This window comes from Osmerus eperlanus, chromosome 21 (genome assembly GCF_963692335.1).
Source record: "Osmerus eperlanus chromosome 21, fOsmEpe2.1, whole genome shotgun sequence".
Classification (NCBI taxonomy): domain Eukaryota; kingdom Metazoa; phylum Chordata; class Actinopteri; order Osmeriformes; family Osmeridae; genus Osmerus; species Osmerus eperlanus.
In genome coordinates this window covers 11,940,065-11,956,011 of record NC_085038.1, presented here as the reverse complement: position 1 = coordinate 11,956,011, position 15,947 = coordinate 11,940,065, and the positions used below count along the sequence as shown (strand labels likewise).

Genomic DNA, 15,947 nt, shown 5'->3' with positions numbered 1-15,947 from the left:
CGAGGAACTCAACATGGGGGATTAGCTCAAATGGTAGAGCGCTTGCTTTGCATGCGAGAGGTAGCGGGATCGATGCCCGCATCCTCCATAGGTGATGCTGTTTAACTGGCAAGATTTAGTTTCTTTCCAAAGTAACATTTACAAGAATCGCATTGGCATGAAGGACGACGACACGATTGGCCTAATACAATTTGGGTCCTCATGCTAATGCTAACAAGTTCCCCAATGAGGAGCTTAATATGGGGGAATTAGCTCAAGTGGTAGAGCGCTTGCTTCGCATGCGAGAGGCAGCGGGATCGATGCCCGCATTCTCCAACAGCTTTTTCATTGAAAAATGGAGCTCCGTTCCACAACAACCTTTGCACGTGTTTCGGAAAAGCAGCTCCAAAGTGTGGGACAATTCAACTCTCCCAGGTAGAAGCAAGGGAAGTGCGAGTTAGCTCAAATGCTGCAGCGCTTCCTTTGCCTGTCATATGCAGGGGAATCGATACTCGCAATCCCTGTGAGATTCAAATTGATGTCAAGTTTTCAGTCGAACCAGACTGTACTCATGCTGACGCTCACAAGTTCCCCAACGAGGAACTCAACATGGGGGATTAGCTCAAATGGTAGAGCGCTCGCTTAGCATGCGAGAGGTAGCGGGATGGATGCCCGCATCCTCCATAGGTGATGCTGTTCAACTGGCAAGATTTAGTTTCTTACGCAGGGGAATCGATACTCGCAATCCCTGTGAGATTCAAATTGATGTCAAGTAAGCAGTCGAACCAGACTGTACTCATGCTGAAGCTCACAAGTTCCCCAACGAGGAACTCAACATGGGGGATTAGCTCAAATGGTAGAGCGCTCGCTTTGCATGCGAGAGGTAGCGGGATCGATGCCCGCATCCTCCATAGGTGATGCTGTTTAACTGGCAAGATTTAGTTTCTTACGCAGGGGAATCGATACTCGCAATCCCTGTGAGATTCAAATTGATGTCAAGTAAGCAGTCGAACCAGACTGTACTCATGCTGAAGCTCACAAGTTCCCCAACGAGGAACTCAACATAGGGGATTAGCTCAAATGGTAGAGCGCTCGCTTTGCATGCGAGAGGTAGCGGGATCGATGCCCGCATCCTCCATAGGTGATGCTGTTTAACTGGCAAGATTTAGTTTCTTACGCAGGGGAATCGATACTCGCAATCCCTGTGAGATTCAAATTGATGTCAAGTAAGCAGTCGAACCAGAACGTACTCATGCTGACGCTCACAAGTTCCCCAACGAGGAACTCAACATGGGGGATTAGCTCAAATGGTAGAGCGCTCGCTTAGCATGCGAGAGGTAGCGGGATCGATGCCCGCATCCTCCATAGGTGATGCTGTTTAACTGGCAAGATTTAGTTTCTTACGCAGGGGAATCGATACTCGCAATCCCTGTGAGATTCAAATTGATGTCAAGTAAGCAGTAGAACCAGACTGTACTCATGCTGAAGCTCACAAGTTCCCCAACGAGGAACTCAACATGGGGGATTAGCTCAAATGGTAGAGCGCTCGCTTTGCATGCGAGAGGTAGCGGGATCGATGCCCGCATCCTCCATAGGTGATGCTGTTTAACTGGCAAGATTTAGTTTCTTACGCAGGGGAATCGATACTCGCAATCCCTGTGAGATTCAAATTGATGTCAAGTAAGCAGTCGAACCAGAACTTACTCATGCTGACGCTCACAAGTTCCCCAACGAGGAACTCAACATGGGGGATTAGCTCAAATGGTAGAGCGCTCGCTTAGCATGCGAGAGGTAGCGGGATCGATGCCCGCATCCTCCATAGGTGATGCTGTTTAACTGGCAAGATTTAGTTTCTTACGCAGGGGAATCGATACTCGCAATCCCTGTGAGATTCAAATTGATGTCAAGTAAGCAGTCGAACCAGACTGTACTCATGCTGACGCTCACAAGTTCCCCAACGAGGAACTCAACATGGGGGATTAGCTCAAATGGTAGAGCGCTCGCTTAGCATGCGAGAGGTAGCGGGATCGATGCCCGCATCCTCCATAGGTGATGCTGTTTAACTGGCAAGATTTAGTTTCTTACGCAGGGGAATCGATACTCGCAATCCCTGTGAGATTCAAATTGATGTCAAGTAAGCAGTCGAACCAGAACGTACTCATGCTGACGCTCACAAGTTCCCCAACGAGGAACTCAACATGGGGGATTAGCTCAAATGGTAGAGCGCTCGCTTTGCATGCGAGAGGTAGCGGGATCGATGCCCGCATCCTCCATAGGTGATGCCGTTTAACTGGCAAGATTTAGTTTCTTTCCAAAGTAACATTTACAAGAATCGCATTGGCATGAAGGACGACGACACGATTGGCCTAATACAATTTGGGTCCTCATGCTAATGCTAACAAGTTCCCCAATGAGGAGCTTAATATGGGGGAATTAGCTCAAGTGGTAGAGCGCTTGCTTCGCATGCGAGAGGCAGCGGGATCGATGCCTGCATTCTCCAACAGCTTTTTCATTGAAAAATGGAGCTCCGTTCCACAACAACCTTTGCACGTGTTTCGGAAAAGCAGCTCCAAAGTGTGGGACAATTCAACTCTCCCAGGTAGAAGCAAGGGAAGTGCGAGTTAGCTCAAATGCTGCAGCGCTTCCTTTGCCTGTCATATGCAGGGGAATCGATACTCGCAATCCCTGTGAGATTCAAATTGATGTCAAGTTTTCAGTCGAACCAGACTGTACTCATGCTGACGCTCACAAGTTCCCCAACGAGGAACTCAACATGGGGGATTAGCTCAAATGGTAGAGCGCTCGCTTAGCATGCGAGAGGTAGCGGGATGGATGCCCGCATCCTCCATAGGTGATGCTGTTTAACTGGCAAGATTTAGTTTCTTACGCAGGGGAATCGATACTCGCAATCCCTGTGAGATTCAAATTGATGTCAAGTAAGCAGTCGAACCAGACTGTACTCATGCTGAAGCTCACAAGTTCCCCAACGAGGAACTCAACATGGGGGATTAGCTCAAATGGTAGAGCGCTCGCTTTGCATGCGAGAGGTAGCGGGATCGATGCCCGCATCCTCCATAGGTGATGCTGTTTAACTGGCAAGATTTAGTTTCTTACGCAGGGGAATCGATACTCGCAATCCCTGTGAGATTCAAATTGATGTCAAGTAAGCAGTCGAACCAGAACGTACTCATGCTGACGCTCACAAGTTCCCCAACGAGGAACTCAACATGGGGGATTAGCTCAAATGGTAGAGCGCTCGCTTAGCATGCGAGAGGTAGCGGGATCGATGCCCGCATCCTCCATAGGTGATGCTGTTTAACTGGCAAGATTTAGTTTCTTACGCAGGGGAATCGATACTCGCAATCCCTGTGAGATTCAAATTGATGTCAAGTAAGCAGTCGAACCAGACTGTACTCATGCTGACGCTCACAAGTTCCCCAACGAGGAACTCAACATGGGGGATTAGCTCAAATGGTAGAGCGCTCGCTTAGCATGCGAGAGGTAGCGGGATCGATGCCCGCATCCTCCATAGGTGATGCTGTTTAACTGGCAAGATTTAGTTTCTTACGCAGGGGAATCGATACTCGCAATCCCTGTGAGATTCAAATTGATGTCAAGTAAGCAGTCGAACCAGACTGTACTCATGCTGACGCTCACAAGTTCCCCAACGAGGAACTCAACATGGGGGATTAGCTCAAATGGTAGAGCGCTTGCTTTGCATGCGAGAGGTAGCGGGATCGATGCCCGCATCCTCCATAGGTGATGCCGTTTAACTGGCAAGATTTAGTTTCTTTCCAAAGTAACATTTACAAGAATCGCATTGGCATGAAGGACGACGACACGATTGGCCTAATACAATTTGGGTCCTCATGCTAATGCTAACAAGTTCCCCAATGAGGAGCTTAATATGGGGGAATTAGCTCAAGTGGTAGAGCGCTTGCTTCGCATGCGACAGGCAGCGGGATCGATGCCCGCATTCTCCAACAGCTTTTTCATTGAAAAATGGAGCTCCGTTCCACAACAACCTTTGCACGTGTTTCGGAAAAGCAGCTCCAAAGTGTGGGACAATTCAACTCTCCCAGGTAGAAGCAAGGGAAGTGCGAGTTAGCTCAAATGCTGCAGCGCTTCCTTTGCCTGTCATATGCAGGGGAATCGATACTCGCAATCCCTGTGAGATTCAAATTGATGTCAAGTTTTCAGTCGAACCAGACTGTACTCATGCTGACGCTCACAAGTTCCCCAACGAGGAACTCAACATGGGGGATTAGCTCAAATGGTAGAGCGCTCGCTTAGCATGCGAGAGGTAGCGGGATCGATGCCCGCATCCTCCATAGGTGATGCTGTTTAACTGGCAAGATTTAGTTTCTTACGCAGGGGAATCGATACTCGCAATCCCTGTGAGATTCAAATTGATGTCAAGTAAGCAGTCGAACCAGACTGTACTCATGCTGACGCTCACAAGTTCCCCAACGAGGAACTCAACATGGGGGATTAGCTCAAATGGTAGAGCGCTCGCTTAGCATGCGAGAGGTAGCGGGATCGATGCCCGCATCCTCCATAGGTGATGCTGTTTAACTGGCAAGATTTAGTTTCTTACGCAGGGGAATCGATACTCGCAATCCCTGTGAGATTCAAATTGATGTCAAGTAAGCAGTCGAACCAGACTGTACTCATGCTGACGCTCACAAGTTCCCCAACGAGGAACTCAACATGGGGGATTAGCTCAAATGGTAGAGCGCTCGCTTAGCATGCGAGAGGTAGCGGGATCGATGCCCGCATCCTCCATAGGTGATGCTGTTTAACTGGCAAGATTTAGTTTCTTACGCAGGGGAATCGATACTCGCAATCCCTGTGAGATTCAAATTGATGTCAAGTAAGCAGTCGAACCAGACTGTACTCATGCTGACGCTCACAAGTTCCCCAACGAGGAACTCAACATGGGGGATTAGCTCAAATGGTAGAGCGCTTGCTTTGCATGCGAGAGGTAGCGGGATCGATGCCCGCATCCTCCATAGGTGATGCCGTTTAACTGGCAAGATTTAGTTTCTTTCCAAAGTAACATTTACAAGAATCGCATTGGCATGAAGGACGACGACACGATTGGCCTAATACAATTTGGGTCCTCATGCTAATGCTAACAAGTTCCCCAATGAGGAGCTTAATATGGGGGAATTAGCTCAAGTGGTAGAGCGCTTGCTTCGCATGCGAGAGGCAGCGGGATCGATGCCCGCATTCTCCAACAGCTTTTTCATTGAAAAATGGAGCTCCGTTCCACAACAACCTTTGCACGTGTTTCGGAAAAGCAGCTCCAAAGTGTGGGACAATTCAACTCTCCCAGGTAGAAGCAAGGGAAGTGCGAGTTAGCTCAAATGCTGCAGCGCTTCCTTTGCCTGTCATATGCAGGGGAATCGATACTCGCAATCCCTGTGAGATTCAAATTGATGTCAAGTTTTCAGTCGAACCAGACTGTACTCATGCTGACGCTCACAAGTTCCCCAACGAGGAACTCAACATGGGGGATTAGCTCAAATGGTAGAGCGCTCGCTTAGCATGCGAGAGGTAGCGGGATGGATGCCCGCATCCTCCATAGGTGATGCTGTTTAACTGGCAAGATTTAGTTTCTTACGCAGGGGAATCGATACTCGCAATCCCTGTGAGATTCAAATTGATGTCAAGTAAGCAGTCGAACCAGACTGTACTCATGCTGAAGCTCACAAGTTCCCCAACGAGGAACTCAACATGGGGGATTAGCTCAAATGGTAGAGCGCTCGCTTTGCATGCGAGAGGTAGCGGGATCGATGCCCGCATCCTCCATAGGTGATGCTGTTTAACTGGCAAGATTTAGTTTCTTACGCAGGGGAATCGATACTCGCAATCCCTGTGAGATTCAAATTGATGTCAAGTAAGCAGTCGAACCAGAACGTACTCATGCTGACGCTCACAAGTTCCCCAACGAGGAACTCAACATGGGGGATTAGCTCAAATGGTAGAGCGCTCGCTTAGCATGCGAGAGGTAGCGGGATCGATACCCGCATCCTCCATAGGTGATGCTGTTTAACTGGCAAGATTTAGTTTCTTACGCAGGGGAATCGATACTCGCAATCCCTGTGAGATTCAAATTGATGTCAAGTAAGCAGTCGAACCAGACTGTACTCATGCTGAAGCTCACAAGTTCCCCAACGAGGAACTCAACATGGGGGATTAGCTCAAATGGTAGAGCGCTCGCTTTGCATGCGAGAGGTAGCGGGATCGATGCCCGCATCCTCCATAGGTGATGCTGTTTAACTGGCAAGATTTAGTTTCTTACGCAGGGGAATCGATACTCGCAATCCCTGTGAGATTCAAATTGATGTCAAGTAAGCAGTCGAACCAGAACGTACTCATGCTGACGCTCACAAGTTCCCCAACGAGGAACTCAGCATGGGGGATTAGCTCAAATGCTAGAGTGCTCGCTTAGCATGCGAGAGGTAGCGGGATCGATGCCCGCATCCTCCATAGGTGATGCTGTTTAACTGGCAAGATTTAGTTTCTTACGCAGGGGAATCGATACTCGCAATCCCTGTGAGATTCAAATTGATGTCAAGTAAGCAGTCGAACCAGAACGTACTCATGCTGACGCTCACAAGTTCCCCAACGAGGAACTCAACATGGGGGATTAGCTCAAATGGTAGAGCGCTCGCTTTGCATGCGAGAGGTAGCGGGATCGATGCCCGCATCCTCCATAGGTGATGCCGTTTAACTGGCAAGATTTAGTTTCTTTCCAAAGTAACATTTACAAGAATCGCATTGGCATGAAGGACGACGACACGATTGGCCTAATACAATTTGGGTCCTCATGCTAATGCTAACAAGTTCCCCAATGAGGAGCTTAATATGGGGGAATTAGCTCAAGTGGTAGAGCGCTTGCTTCGCATGCGAGAGGCAGCGGGATCGATGCCCGCATTCTCCAACAGCTTTTTCATTGAAAAATGGAGCTCCGTTCCACAACAACCTTTGCACGTGTTTCGGAAAAGCAGCTCCAAAGTGTGGGACAATTCAACTCTCCCAGGTAGAAGCAAGGGAAGTGCGAGTTAGCTCAAATGCTGCAGCGCTTCCTTTGCCTGTCATATGCAGGGGAATCAATACTCGCAATCCCTGTGAGATTCAAATTGATGTCAAGTAAGCAGTCGAACCAGAACGTACTCATGCTGACGCTCACAAGTTCCCCAACGAGGAACTCAACATGGGGGATTAGCTCAAATGGTAGAGCGCTCGCTTAGCATGCGAGAGGTAGCGGGATGGATGCCCGCATCCTCCATAGGTGATGCTGTTTAACTGGCAAGATTTAGTTTCTTACGCAGGGGAATCGATACTCGCAATCCCTGTGAGATTCAAATTGATGTCAAGTAAGCAGTCGAACCAGACTGTACTCATGCTGAAGCTCACAAGTTCCCCAACGAGGAACTCAACATGGGGGATTAGCTCAAATGGTAGAGCGCTCGCTTTGCATGCGAGAGGTAGCGGGATCGATGCCCGCATCCTCCATAGGTGATGCTGTTTAACTGGCAAGATTTAGTTTCTTACGCAGGGGAATCGATACTCGCAATCCCTGTGAGATTCAAATTGATGTCAAGTAAGCAGTCGAACCAGAACGTACTCATGCTGACGCTCACAAGTTCCCCAACGAGGAACTCAACATGGGGGATTAGCTCAAATGGTAGAGCGCTCGCTTAGCATGCGAGAGGTAGCGGGATCGATGCCCGCATCCTCCATAGGTGATGCTGTTTAACTGGCAAGATTTAGTTTCTTACGCAGGGGAATCGATACTCGCAATCCCTGTGAGATTCAAATTGATGTCAAGTAAGCAGTCGAACCAGACTGTACTCATGCTGACGCTCACAAGTTCCCCAACGAGGAACTCAACATGGGGGATTAGCTCAAATGGTAGAGCGCTCGCTTAGCATGCGAGAGGTAGCGGGATCGATGCCCGCATCCTCCATAGGTGATGCTGTTTAACTGGCAAGATTTAGTTTCTTACGCAGGGGAATCGATACTCGCAATCCCTGTGAGATTCAAATTGATGTCAAGTAAGCAGTCGAACCAGACTGTACTCATGCTGACGCTCACAAGTTCCCCAACGAGGAACTCAACATGGGGGATTAGCTCAAATGGTAGAGCGCTCGCTTAGCATGCGAGAGGTAGCGGGATCGATGCCCGCATCCTCCATAGGTGATGCTGTTTAACTGGCAAGATTTAGTTTCTTACGCAGGGGAATCGATACTCGCAATCCCTGTGAGATTCAAATTGATGTCAAGTAAGCAGTCGAACCAGACTGTACTCATGCTGACGCTCACAAGTTCCCCAACGAGGAACTCAACATGGGGGATTAGCTCAAATGGTAGAGCGCTCGCTTAGCATGCGAGAGGTAGCGGGATCGATGCCCGCATCCTCCATAGGTGATGCTGTTTAACTGGCAAGATTTAGTTTCTTACGCAGGGGAATCGATACTCGCAATCCCTGTGAGATTCAAATTGATGTCAAGTAAGCAGTCGAACCAGACTGTACTCATGCTGACGCTCACAAGTTCCCCAACGAGGAACTCAACATGGGGGATTAGCTCAAATGGTAGAGCGCTCGCTTAGCATGCGAGAGGTAGCGGGATCGATGCCCGCATCCTCCATAGGTGATGCTGTTTAACTGGCAAGATTTAGTTTCTTACGCAGGGGAATCGATACTCGCAATCCCTGTGAGATTCAAATTGATGTCAAGTAAGCAGTCGAACCAGACTGTACTCATGCTGACGCTCACAAGTTCCCCAACGAGGAACTCAACATGGGGGATTAGCTCAAATGGTAGAGCGCTCGCTTAGCATGCGAGAGGTAGCTGGATCGATGCCCGCATCCACCATAGGTGATGCTGTTTAACTGGCAAGATTTAGTTTCTTACGCAGGGGAATCGATACTCGCAATCCCTGTGAGATTCAAATTGATGTCAAGTAAGCAGTCGAACCAGACTGTACTCATGCTGAAGCTCACAAGTTCCCCAACGAGGAACTCAACATGGGGGATTAGCTCAAATGGTAGAGCGCTCGCTTTGCATGCGAGAGGTAGCGGGATCGATGCCCGCATCCTCCATAGGTGATGCTGTTTAACTGGCAAGATTTAGTTTCTTTTCAAAGTAACATTTACAAGAATCGCATTGGCATGAAGGACGACGACACGATTGGCCTAATACAATTTGGGTCCTCATGCTGATGCTAACAAGTTCCCCAACGAGGGGCTTAATATGGGGGAATTAGCTCAAGTGATAGAGCGCTTGCTTCGCATGCGAGAGGCAGCGGGATCGATGCCCGCATTCTCCAACAGCTTTTTCATTGAAAAATGGAGCTCCGTTCCACAACAACCTTTGCACGTGTTTCTGAAAAGCAGCTCCAAAGTGTGGGACAATTCAACTCTCCCAGGTAGAAGCAAGGGAAGTGCGAGTTAGCTCAAATGCTGCAGCGCTTCCTTTGCCTGTCATATGCAGGGGAATCGATACTCGCAATCCCTGTGAGATTCAAATTGATGTCAAGTAAGCAGTCGAACCAGATTGTACTCATGCTGACGCTCACAAGTTCCCCAACGAGGAACTCAACATGGGGGATTAGCTCAAATGGTAGAGTGCTCGCTTAGCATGCGAGAGGTAGCGGGATCGATGCCCGCATCCTCCATAGGTGATGCTGTTTAACTGGCAAGATTTAGTTTCTTACGCAGGGGAATCGATACTCGCAATCCCTGTGAGATTCAAATTGATGTCAAGTAAGCAGTCAAACCAGACTGTACTCATGCTGACGCTCACAAGTTCCCCAACGAGGAACTCAACATGGGGGATTAGCTCAAATGGTAGAGCGCTCGCTTAGCATGCGAGAGGTAGCGGGATCGATGCCCGCATCCTCCATAGGTGATGCTGTTTAACTGGCAAGATTTAGTTTCTTACGCAGGGGAATCGATACTCGCAATCCCTGTGAGATTCAAATTGATGTCAAGTAAGCAGTCGAACCAGACTGTACTCATGCTGACGCTCACAAGTTCCCCAACGAGGAACTCAACATGGGGGATTAGCTCAAATGCTAGAGTGCTCGCTTAGCATGCGAGAGGTAGCGGGATCGATGCCCGCATCCTCCATAGGTGATGCTGTTTAACTGGCAAGATTTAGTTTCTTACGCAGGGGAATCGATACTCGCAATCCCTGTGAGATTCAAATTGATGTCAAGTAAGCAGTCGAACCAGAACGTACTCATGCTGACGCTCACAAGTTCCCCAACGAGGAACTCAACATGGGGGATTAGCTCAAATGGTAGAGCGCTCGCTTAGCATGCGAGAGGTAGCGGGATCGATGCCCGCATCCTCCATAGGTGATGCTGTTTAACTGGCAAGATTTAGTTTCTTACGCAGGGGAATCGATACTCGCAATCCCTGTGAGATTCAAATTGATGTCAAGTAAGCAGTCGAACCAGACTGTACTCATGCTGACGCTCACAAGTTCCCCAACGAGGAACTCAACATGGGGGATTAGCTCAAATGGTAGAGCGCTCGCTTAGCATGCGAGAGGTAGCGGGATCGATGCCCGCATCCTCCATAGGTGATGCTGTTTAACTGGCAAGATTTAGTTTCTTACGCAGGGGAATCGATACTCGCAATCCCTGTGAGATTCAAATTGATGTCAAGTAAGCAGTCGAACCAGACTGTACTCATGCTGACGCTCACAAGTTCCCCAACGAGGAACTCAACATGGGGGATTAGCTCAAATGGTAGAGCGCTCGCTTAGCATGCGAGAGGTAGCGGGATCGATGCCCGCATCCTCCATAGGTGATGCTGTTTAACTGGCAAGATTTAGTTTCTTACGCAGGGGAATCGATACTCGCAATCCCTGTGAGATTCAAATTGATGTCAAGTAAGCAGTCGAACCAGACTGTACTCATGCTGACGCTCACAAGTTCCCCAACGAGGAACTCAACATGGGGGATTAGCTCAAATGGTAGAGCGCTCGCTTAGCATGCGAGAGGTAGCGGGATCGATGCCCGCATCCTCCATAGGTGATGCTGTTTAACTGGCAAGATTTAGTTTCTTACGCAGGGGAATCGATACTCGCAATCCCTGTGAGATTCAAATTGATGTCAAGTAAGCAGTCGAACCAGACTGTACTCATGCTGAAGCTCACAAGTTCCCCAACGAGGAACTCAACATGGGGGATTAGCTCAAATGGTAGAGCGCTCGCTTTGCATGCGAGAGGTAGCGGGATCGATGCTCGCATCCTCCATAGGTGATGCTTTTTAACTGGCAAGATTTAGTTTCTTTTCAAAGTAACATTTACAAGAATCGCATTGGCATGAAGGACGACGACACGATTGGCCTAATACAATTTGGGTCCTCATGCTGATGCTAACAAGTTCCCCAACAAGGAGCTTAATATGGGGGAATTAGCTCAAGTGATAGAGCGCTTGCTTCGCGTGCGAGAGGCAGCGGGATCGATGCCCGCATTCTCCAACAGCTTTTTCATTGAAAAATGGAGCTCCGTTCCACAACAACCTTTGCACGTGTTTCTGAAAAGCAGCTCCAAAGTGTGGGACAATTCAACTCTCCCAGGTAGAAGCAAGGGAAGTGCGAGTTAGCTCAAATGCTGCAGCGCTTCCTTTGCCTGTCATATGCAGGGGAATCGATACTCGCAATCCCTGTGAGATTCAAATTGATGTCAAGTAAGCAGTCGAACCAGATTGTACTCATGCTGACGCTCACAAGTTCCCCAACGAGGAACTCAACATGGGGGATTAGCACAAATGGTAGAGTGCTCGCTTAGCATGCGAGAGGTAGCGGGATCGATGACCGCATCCTCCATAGGTGATGCTGTTTAACTGGCAAGATTTAGTTTCTTTCCATAGCAACATTTACAAGAATCGCATTGGCATGAAGGATGACGACACGATTGGCCTAATACAATTTGGGTCCTCATGCTGATGCTAACAAGTTCCCCAACGAGGAGCTTAATATGGGGGAATTAGCTCAAGTGGCAGAGCGCTTGCTTCGCATGCGAGAGGCAGCGGGATCGATGCCCGCATCCTCCATAGGTGATGCTGTTTAACTGGCAAGATTTAGTTTCTTACGCAGGGGAATCGATACTCGCAATCCCTGTGAGATTCAAATTGATGTCAAGTAAGCAGTCAAACCAGACTGTACTCATGCTGACGCTCACAAGTTCCCCAACGAGGAACTCAACATGGGGGATTAGCTCAAATGGTAGAGCGCTCGCTTAGCATGCGAGAGGTAGCGGGATCGATGCCCGCATCCTCCATAGGTGATGCTGTTTAACTGGCAAGATTTAGTTTCTTACGCAGGGGAATCGATACTCGCAATCCCTGTGAGATTCAAATTGATGTCAAGTAAGCAGTCGAACCAGACTGTACTCATGCTGACGCTCACAAGTTCCCCAACGAGGAACTCAACATGGGGGATTAGCTCAAATGCTAGAGTGCTCGCTTAGCATGCGAGAGGTAGCGGGATCGATGCCCGCATCCTCCATAGGTGATGCTGTTTAACTGGCAAGATTTAGTTTCTTACGCAGGGGAATCGATACTCGCAATCCCTGTGAGATTCAAATTGATGTCAAGTAAGCAGTCGAACCAGATTGTACTCATGCTGACGCTCACAAGTTCCCCAACGAGGAACTCAACATGGGGGATTAGCACAAATGGTAGAGTGCTCGCTTAGCATGCGAGAGGTAGCGGGATCGATGCCCGCATCCTCCATAGGTGATGCTGTTTAACTGGCAAGATTTAGTTTCTTTCCAAAGCAACATTTACAAGAATCGCATTGGCATGAAGGATGACGACACGATTGGCCTAATACAATTTGGGTCCTCATGCTGATGCTAACAAGTTCCCCAACGAGGAGCTTAATATGGGGGAATTAGCTCAAGTGGCAGAGCGCTTGCTTCGCATGCGAGAGGCAGCGGGATCGATGCCTGCATTCTCCAACATCTTTTTCATTGAAAAATGGAGCTCTGTTCCACAACAACCTTTGCACGTGTTTCGGAAAAGCAGCTCCAAAGTGTGGGACAATTCAACTATCCCAGGTAGAAGCAAGGGAAGTGCGAGTTAGCTCAAATGCTGCAGCGCTTCCTTTGCCTGTCATATGCAGGGGAATCGATACTCGCAATCCCTGTGAGATTCAAATTGATGTCAAGTTTTCAGTCGAACCAGACTGTACTCATGCTGACGCTCACAAGTTCCCCAACGAGGAACTCAACATGGGGGATTAGCTCAAATGGTAGAGCGCTCGCTTAGCATGCGAGAGGTAGCGGGATCGATGCCCGCATCCTCCATAGGTGATGCTGTTTAACTGGCAAGATTTAGTTTCTTACGCAGGGGAATCGATACTCGCAATCCCTGTGAGATTCAAATTGATGTCAAGTAAGCAGTCGAACCAGACTGTACTCATGCTGACGCTCACAAGTTCCCCAACGAGGAACTCAACATGGGGGATTAGCTCAAATGCTAGAGGGCTCGCTTAGCATGCGAGAGGTAGCGGGATCGATGCCCGCATCCTCCATAGGTGATGCTGTTTAACTGGCAAGATTTAGTTTCTTACGCAGGGGAATCGATACTCGCAATCCCTGTGAGATTCAAATTGATGTCAAGTAAGCAGTCGAACCAGAACGTACTCATGCTGACGCTCACAAGTTCCCCAACGAGGAACTCAACATGGGGGATTAGCTCAAATGGTAGAGCGCTCGCTTAGCATGCGAGAGGTAGCGTGATCGATGCCCGCATCCTCCATAGGTGATGCTGTTTAACTGGCAAGATTTAGTTTCTTACGCAGGGGAATCGATACTCGCAATCCCTGTGAGATTCAAATTGATGTCAAGTAAGCAGTCGAACCAGACTGTACTCATGCTGACGCTCACAAGTTCCCCAACGAGGAACTCAACATGGGGGATTAGCTCAAATGGTAGAGCGCTCGCTTAGCATGCGAGAGGTAGCGGGATCGATGCCCGCATCCTCCATAGGTGATGCTGTTTAACTGGCAAGATTTAGTTTCTTACGCAGGGGAATCGATACTCGCAATCCCTGTGAGATTCAAATTGATGTCAAGTAAGCAGTCGAACCAGACTGTACTCATGCTGACGCTCACAAGTTCCCCAACGAGGAACTCAACATGGGGGATTAGCTCAAATGGTAGAGCGCTCGCTTAGCATGCGAGAGGTAGCGGGATCGATGCCCGCATCCTCCATAGGTGATGCTGTTTAACTGGCAAGATTTAGTTTCTTACGCAGGGGAATCGATACTCGCAATCCCTGTGAGATTCAAATTGATGTCAAGTAAGCAGTCGAACCAGACTGTACTCATGCTGACGCTCACAAGTTCCCCAACGAGGAACTCAACATGGGGGATTAGCTCAAATGGTAGAGCGCTCGCTTAGCATGCGAGAGGTAGCGGGATCGATGCCCGCATCCTCCATAGGTGATGCTGTTTAACTGGCAAGATTTAGTTTCTTACGCAGGGGAATCGATACTCGCAATCCCTGTGAGATTCAAATTGATGTCAAGTAAGCAGTCGAACCAGACTGTACTCATGCTGACGCTCACAAGTTCCCCAACGAGGAACTCAACATGGGGGATTAGCTCAAATGCTAGAGTGCTCGCTTAGCATGCGAGAGGTAGCGGGATCGATGCCCGCATCCTCCATAGGTGATGCTGTTTAACTGGCAAGATTTAGTTTCTTACGCAGGGGAATCGATACTCGCAATCCCTGTGAGATTCAAATTGATGTCAAGTAAGCAGTCGAACCAGATTGTACTCATGCTGACGCTCACAAGTTCCCCAACGAGGAACTCAACATGGGGGATTAGCACAAATGGTAGAGTGCTCGCTTAGCATGCGAGAGGTAGCGGGATCGATGCCCGCATCCTCCATAGGTGATGCTGTTTAACTGGCAAGATTTAGTTTCTTTCCAAAGCAACATTTACAAGAATCGCATTGGCATGAAGGATGACGACACGATTGGCCTAATACAATTTGGGTCCTCATGCTGATGCTAACAAGTTCCCCAACGAGGAGCTTAATATGGGGGAATTAGCTCAAGTGGCAGAGCGCTTGCTTCGCATGCGAGAGGCAGCGGGATCGATGCCTGCATTCTCCAACATCTTTTTCATTGAAAAATGGAGCTCTGTTCCACAACAACCTTTGCACGTGTTTCGGAAAAGCAGCTCCAAAGTGTGGGACAATTCAACTATCCCAGGTAGAAGCAAGGGAAGTGCGAGTTAGCTCAAATGCTGCAGCGCTTCCTTTGCCTGTCATATGCAGGGGAATCGATACTCGCAATCCCTGTGAGATTCAAATTGATGTCAAGTAAGCAGTCGAACCAGACTGTACTCATGCTGACGCTCACAAGTTCCCCAACGAGGAACTCAACATGGGGGATTAGCTCAAATGGTAGAGCGCTCGCTTAGCATGCGAGAGGTAGCGGGATCGATGCCCGCATCCTCCATAGGTGATGCTGTTTAACTGGCAAGATTTAGTTTCTTACGCAGGGGAATCGATACTCGCAATCCCTGTGAGATTCAAATTGATGTCAAGTAAGCAGTCAAACCAGACTGTACTCATGCTGACGCTCACAAGTTCCCCAACGAGGAACTCAACATGGGGGATTAGCTCAAATGGTAGAGCGCTCGCTTAGCATGCGAGAGGTAGCGGGATCGATGCCCGCATCCTCCATAGGTGATGCTGTTTAACTGGCAAGATTTAGTTTCTTACGCAGGGGAATCGATACTCGCAATCCCTGTGAGATTCAAATTGATGTCAAGTAAGCAGTCGAACCAGACTGTACTCATGCTGACGCTCACAAGTTCCCCAACGAGGAACTCAACATGGGGGATTAGCTCAAATGGTAGAGCGCTCGCTTAGCATGCGAGAGGTAGCGGGATCGATGCCCGCATCCTCCATAGGTGATGCTGTTT

At 48.8% G+C, this 15,947-nt stretch overlaps 43 non-coding genes across 43 annotated transcripts; all 43 read left to right on the top strand.

Annotated features, from left to right (window-relative positions):
• The first annotated feature begins 15 nt into the window (after positions 1-15).
• Positions 16-88, top strand: trnaa-ugc (transfer RNA alanine (anticodon UGC)). Its single transcript has one exon. It is a non-coding gene; the product is annotated as a tRNA-Ala (tRNA).
• Positions 89-242: 154 nt separating this feature from the next.
• trnaa-cgc (transfer RNA alanine (anticodon CGC)) lies at positions 243-315 on the top strand. Its single transcript has one exon. It is a non-coding gene; the product is annotated as a tRNA-Ala (tRNA).
• A 502-nt stretch (positions 316-817) lies between these two features.
• trnaa-ugc (transfer RNA alanine (anticodon UGC)) lies at positions 818-890 on the top strand. The gene has a single exon. It is a non-coding gene; the product is annotated as a tRNA-Ala (tRNA).
• A 381-nt stretch (positions 891-1,271) lies between these two features.
• Positions 1,272-1,344, top strand: trnaa-agc (transfer RNA alanine (anticodon AGC)). Its single transcript has one exon. It is a non-coding gene; the product is annotated as a tRNA-Ala (tRNA).
• A 154-nt stretch (positions 1,345-1,498) lies between these two features.
• trnaa-ugc (transfer RNA alanine (anticodon UGC)) lies at positions 1,499-1,571 on the top strand. The gene has a single exon. It is a non-coding gene; the product is annotated as a tRNA-Ala (tRNA).
• A 154-nt stretch (positions 1,572-1,725) lies between these two features.
• Positions 1,726-1,798, top strand: trnaa-agc (transfer RNA alanine (anticodon AGC)). Its single transcript has one exon. It is a non-coding gene; the product is annotated as a tRNA-Ala (tRNA).
• A 154-nt stretch (positions 1,799-1,952) lies between these two features.
• trnaa-agc (transfer RNA alanine (anticodon AGC)) lies at positions 1,953-2,025 on the top strand. Its single transcript has one exon. It is a non-coding gene; the product is annotated as a tRNA-Ala (tRNA).
• Positions 2,026-2,179: 154 nt separating this feature from the next.
• On the top strand, positions 2,180-2,252 carry trnaa-ugc (transfer RNA alanine (anticodon UGC)). The gene has a single exon. It is a non-coding gene; the product is annotated as a tRNA-Ala (tRNA).
• A 729-nt stretch (positions 2,253-2,981) lies between these two features.
• On the top strand, positions 2,982-3,054 carry trnaa-ugc (transfer RNA alanine (anticodon UGC)). Its single transcript has one exon. It is a non-coding gene; the product is annotated as a tRNA-Ala (tRNA).
• A 154-nt stretch (positions 3,055-3,208) lies between these two features.
• Positions 3,209-3,281, top strand: trnaa-agc (transfer RNA alanine (anticodon AGC)). The gene has a single exon. It is a non-coding gene; the product is annotated as a tRNA-Ala (tRNA).
• Positions 3,282-3,435: 154 nt separating this feature from the next.
• On the top strand, positions 3,436-3,508 carry trnaa-agc (transfer RNA alanine (anticodon AGC)). Its single transcript has one exon. It is a non-coding gene; the product is annotated as a tRNA-Ala (tRNA).
• A 154-nt stretch (positions 3,509-3,662) lies between these two features.
• Positions 3,663-3,735, top strand: trnaa-ugc (transfer RNA alanine (anticodon UGC)). Its single transcript has one exon. It is a non-coding gene; the product is annotated as a tRNA-Ala (tRNA).
• A 502-nt stretch (positions 3,736-4,237) lies between these two features.
• On the top strand, positions 4,238-4,310 carry trnaa-agc (transfer RNA alanine (anticodon AGC)). The gene has a single exon. It is a non-coding gene; the product is annotated as a tRNA-Ala (tRNA).
• Positions 4,311-4,464: 154 nt separating this feature from the next.
• Positions 4,465-4,537, top strand: trnaa-agc (transfer RNA alanine (anticodon AGC)). The gene has a single exon. It is a non-coding gene; the product is annotated as a tRNA-Ala (tRNA).
• Positions 4,538-4,691: 154 nt separating this feature from the next.
• Positions 4,692-4,764, top strand: trnaa-agc (transfer RNA alanine (anticodon AGC)). The gene has a single exon. It is a non-coding gene; the product is annotated as a tRNA-Ala (tRNA).
• Positions 4,765-4,918: 154 nt separating this feature from the next.
• Positions 4,919-4,991, top strand: trnaa-ugc (transfer RNA alanine (anticodon UGC)). Its single transcript has one exon. It is a non-coding gene; the product is annotated as a tRNA-Ala (tRNA).
• A 154-nt stretch (positions 4,992-5,145) lies between these two features.
• trnaa-cgc (transfer RNA alanine (anticodon CGC)) lies at positions 5,146-5,218 on the top strand. The gene has a single exon. It is a non-coding gene; the product is annotated as a tRNA-Ala (tRNA).
• A 502-nt stretch (positions 5,219-5,720) lies between these two features.
• On the top strand, positions 5,721-5,793 carry trnaa-ugc (transfer RNA alanine (anticodon UGC)). The gene has a single exon. It is a non-coding gene; the product is annotated as a tRNA-Ala (tRNA).
• Positions 5,794-5,947: 154 nt separating this feature from the next.
• On the top strand, positions 5,948-6,020 carry trnaa-agc (transfer RNA alanine (anticodon AGC)). Its single transcript has one exon. It is a non-coding gene; the product is annotated as a tRNA-Ala (tRNA).
• A 154-nt stretch (positions 6,021-6,174) lies between these two features.
• Positions 6,175-6,247, top strand: trnaa-ugc (transfer RNA alanine (anticodon UGC)). The gene has a single exon. It is a non-coding gene; the product is annotated as a tRNA-Ala (tRNA).
• A 381-nt stretch (positions 6,248-6,628) lies between these two features.
• Positions 6,629-6,701, top strand: trnaa-ugc (transfer RNA alanine (anticodon UGC)). The gene has a single exon. It is a non-coding gene; the product is annotated as a tRNA-Ala (tRNA).
• Positions 6,702-6,855: 154 nt separating this feature from the next.
• On the top strand, positions 6,856-6,928 carry trnaa-cgc (transfer RNA alanine (anticodon CGC)). The gene has a single exon. It is a non-coding gene; the product is annotated as a tRNA-Ala (tRNA).
• A 502-nt stretch (positions 6,929-7,430) lies between these two features.
• On the top strand, positions 7,431-7,503 carry trnaa-ugc (transfer RNA alanine (anticodon UGC)). Its single transcript has one exon. It is a non-coding gene; the product is annotated as a tRNA-Ala (tRNA).
• A 154-nt stretch (positions 7,504-7,657) lies between these two features.
• trnaa-agc (transfer RNA alanine (anticodon AGC)) lies at positions 7,658-7,730 on the top strand. The gene has a single exon. It is a non-coding gene; the product is annotated as a tRNA-Ala (tRNA).
• Positions 7,731-7,884: 154 nt separating this feature from the next.
• Positions 7,885-7,957, top strand: trnaa-agc (transfer RNA alanine (anticodon AGC)). The gene has a single exon. It is a non-coding gene; the product is annotated as a tRNA-Ala (tRNA).
• A 154-nt stretch (positions 7,958-8,111) lies between these two features.
• Positions 8,112-8,184, top strand: trnaa-agc (transfer RNA alanine (anticodon AGC)). The gene has a single exon. It is a non-coding gene; the product is annotated as a tRNA-Ala (tRNA).
• A 154-nt stretch (positions 8,185-8,338) lies between these two features.
• Positions 8,339-8,411, top strand: trnaa-agc (transfer RNA alanine (anticodon AGC)). The gene has a single exon. It is a non-coding gene; the product is annotated as a tRNA-Ala (tRNA).
• A 154-nt stretch (positions 8,412-8,565) lies between these two features.
• trnaa-agc (transfer RNA alanine (anticodon AGC)) lies at positions 8,566-8,638 on the top strand. The gene has a single exon. It is a non-coding gene; the product is annotated as a tRNA-Ala (tRNA).
• Positions 8,639-9,019: 381 nt separating this feature from the next.
• On the top strand, positions 9,020-9,092 carry trnaa-ugc (transfer RNA alanine (anticodon UGC)). Its single transcript has one exon. It is a non-coding gene; the product is annotated as a tRNA-Ala (tRNA).
• A 502-nt stretch (positions 9,093-9,594) lies between these two features.
• On the top strand, positions 9,595-9,667 carry trnaa-agc (transfer RNA alanine (anticodon AGC)). Its single transcript has one exon. It is a non-coding gene; the product is annotated as a tRNA-Ala (tRNA).
• Positions 9,668-9,821: 154 nt separating this feature from the next.
• On the top strand, positions 9,822-9,894 carry trnaa-agc (transfer RNA alanine (anticodon AGC)). The gene has a single exon. It is a non-coding gene; the product is annotated as a tRNA-Ala (tRNA).
• A 381-nt stretch (positions 9,895-10,275) lies between these two features.
• Positions 10,276-10,348, top strand: trnaa-agc (transfer RNA alanine (anticodon AGC)). Its single transcript has one exon. It is a non-coding gene; the product is annotated as a tRNA-Ala (tRNA).
• Positions 10,349-10,502: 154 nt separating this feature from the next.
• trnaa-agc (transfer RNA alanine (anticodon AGC)) lies at positions 10,503-10,575 on the top strand. Its single transcript has one exon. It is a non-coding gene; the product is annotated as a tRNA-Ala (tRNA).
• Positions 10,576-10,729: 154 nt separating this feature from the next.
• On the top strand, positions 10,730-10,802 carry trnaa-agc (transfer RNA alanine (anticodon AGC)). The gene has a single exon. It is a non-coding gene; the product is annotated as a tRNA-Ala (tRNA).
• Positions 10,803-10,956: 154 nt separating this feature from the next.
• trnaa-agc (transfer RNA alanine (anticodon AGC)) lies at positions 10,957-11,029 on the top strand. Its single transcript has one exon. It is a non-coding gene; the product is annotated as a tRNA-Ala (tRNA).
• Positions 11,030-12,212: 1,183 nt separating this feature from the next.
• On the top strand, positions 12,213-12,285 carry trnaa-agc (transfer RNA alanine (anticodon AGC)). Its single transcript has one exon. It is a non-coding gene; the product is annotated as a tRNA-Ala (tRNA).
• A 956-nt stretch (positions 12,286-13,241) lies between these two features.
• Positions 13,242-13,314, top strand: trnaa-agc (transfer RNA alanine (anticodon AGC)). The gene has a single exon. It is a non-coding gene; the product is annotated as a tRNA-Ala (tRNA).
• Positions 13,315-13,922: 608 nt separating this feature from the next.
• Positions 13,923-13,995, top strand: trnaa-agc (transfer RNA alanine (anticodon AGC)). The gene has a single exon. It is a non-coding gene; the product is annotated as a tRNA-Ala (tRNA).
• A 154-nt stretch (positions 13,996-14,149) lies between these two features.
• On the top strand, positions 14,150-14,222 carry trnaa-agc (transfer RNA alanine (anticodon AGC)). Its single transcript has one exon. It is a non-coding gene; the product is annotated as a tRNA-Ala (tRNA).
• A 154-nt stretch (positions 14,223-14,376) lies between these two features.
• Positions 14,377-14,449, top strand: trnaa-agc (transfer RNA alanine (anticodon AGC)). The gene has a single exon. It is a non-coding gene; the product is annotated as a tRNA-Ala (tRNA).
• A 956-nt stretch (positions 14,450-15,405) lies between these two features.
• On the top strand, positions 15,406-15,478 carry trnaa-agc (transfer RNA alanine (anticodon AGC)). Its single transcript has one exon. It is a non-coding gene; the product is annotated as a tRNA-Ala (tRNA).
• A 154-nt stretch (positions 15,479-15,632) lies between these two features.
• Positions 15,633-15,705, top strand: trnaa-agc (transfer RNA alanine (anticodon AGC)). Its single transcript has one exon. It is a non-coding gene; the product is annotated as a tRNA-Ala (tRNA).
• A 154-nt stretch (positions 15,706-15,859) lies between these two features.
• trnaa-agc (transfer RNA alanine (anticodon AGC)) lies at positions 15,860-15,932 on the top strand. Its single transcript has one exon. It is a non-coding gene; the product is annotated as a tRNA-Ala (tRNA).
• Positions 15,933-15,947: the final 15 nt, after the last annotated feature.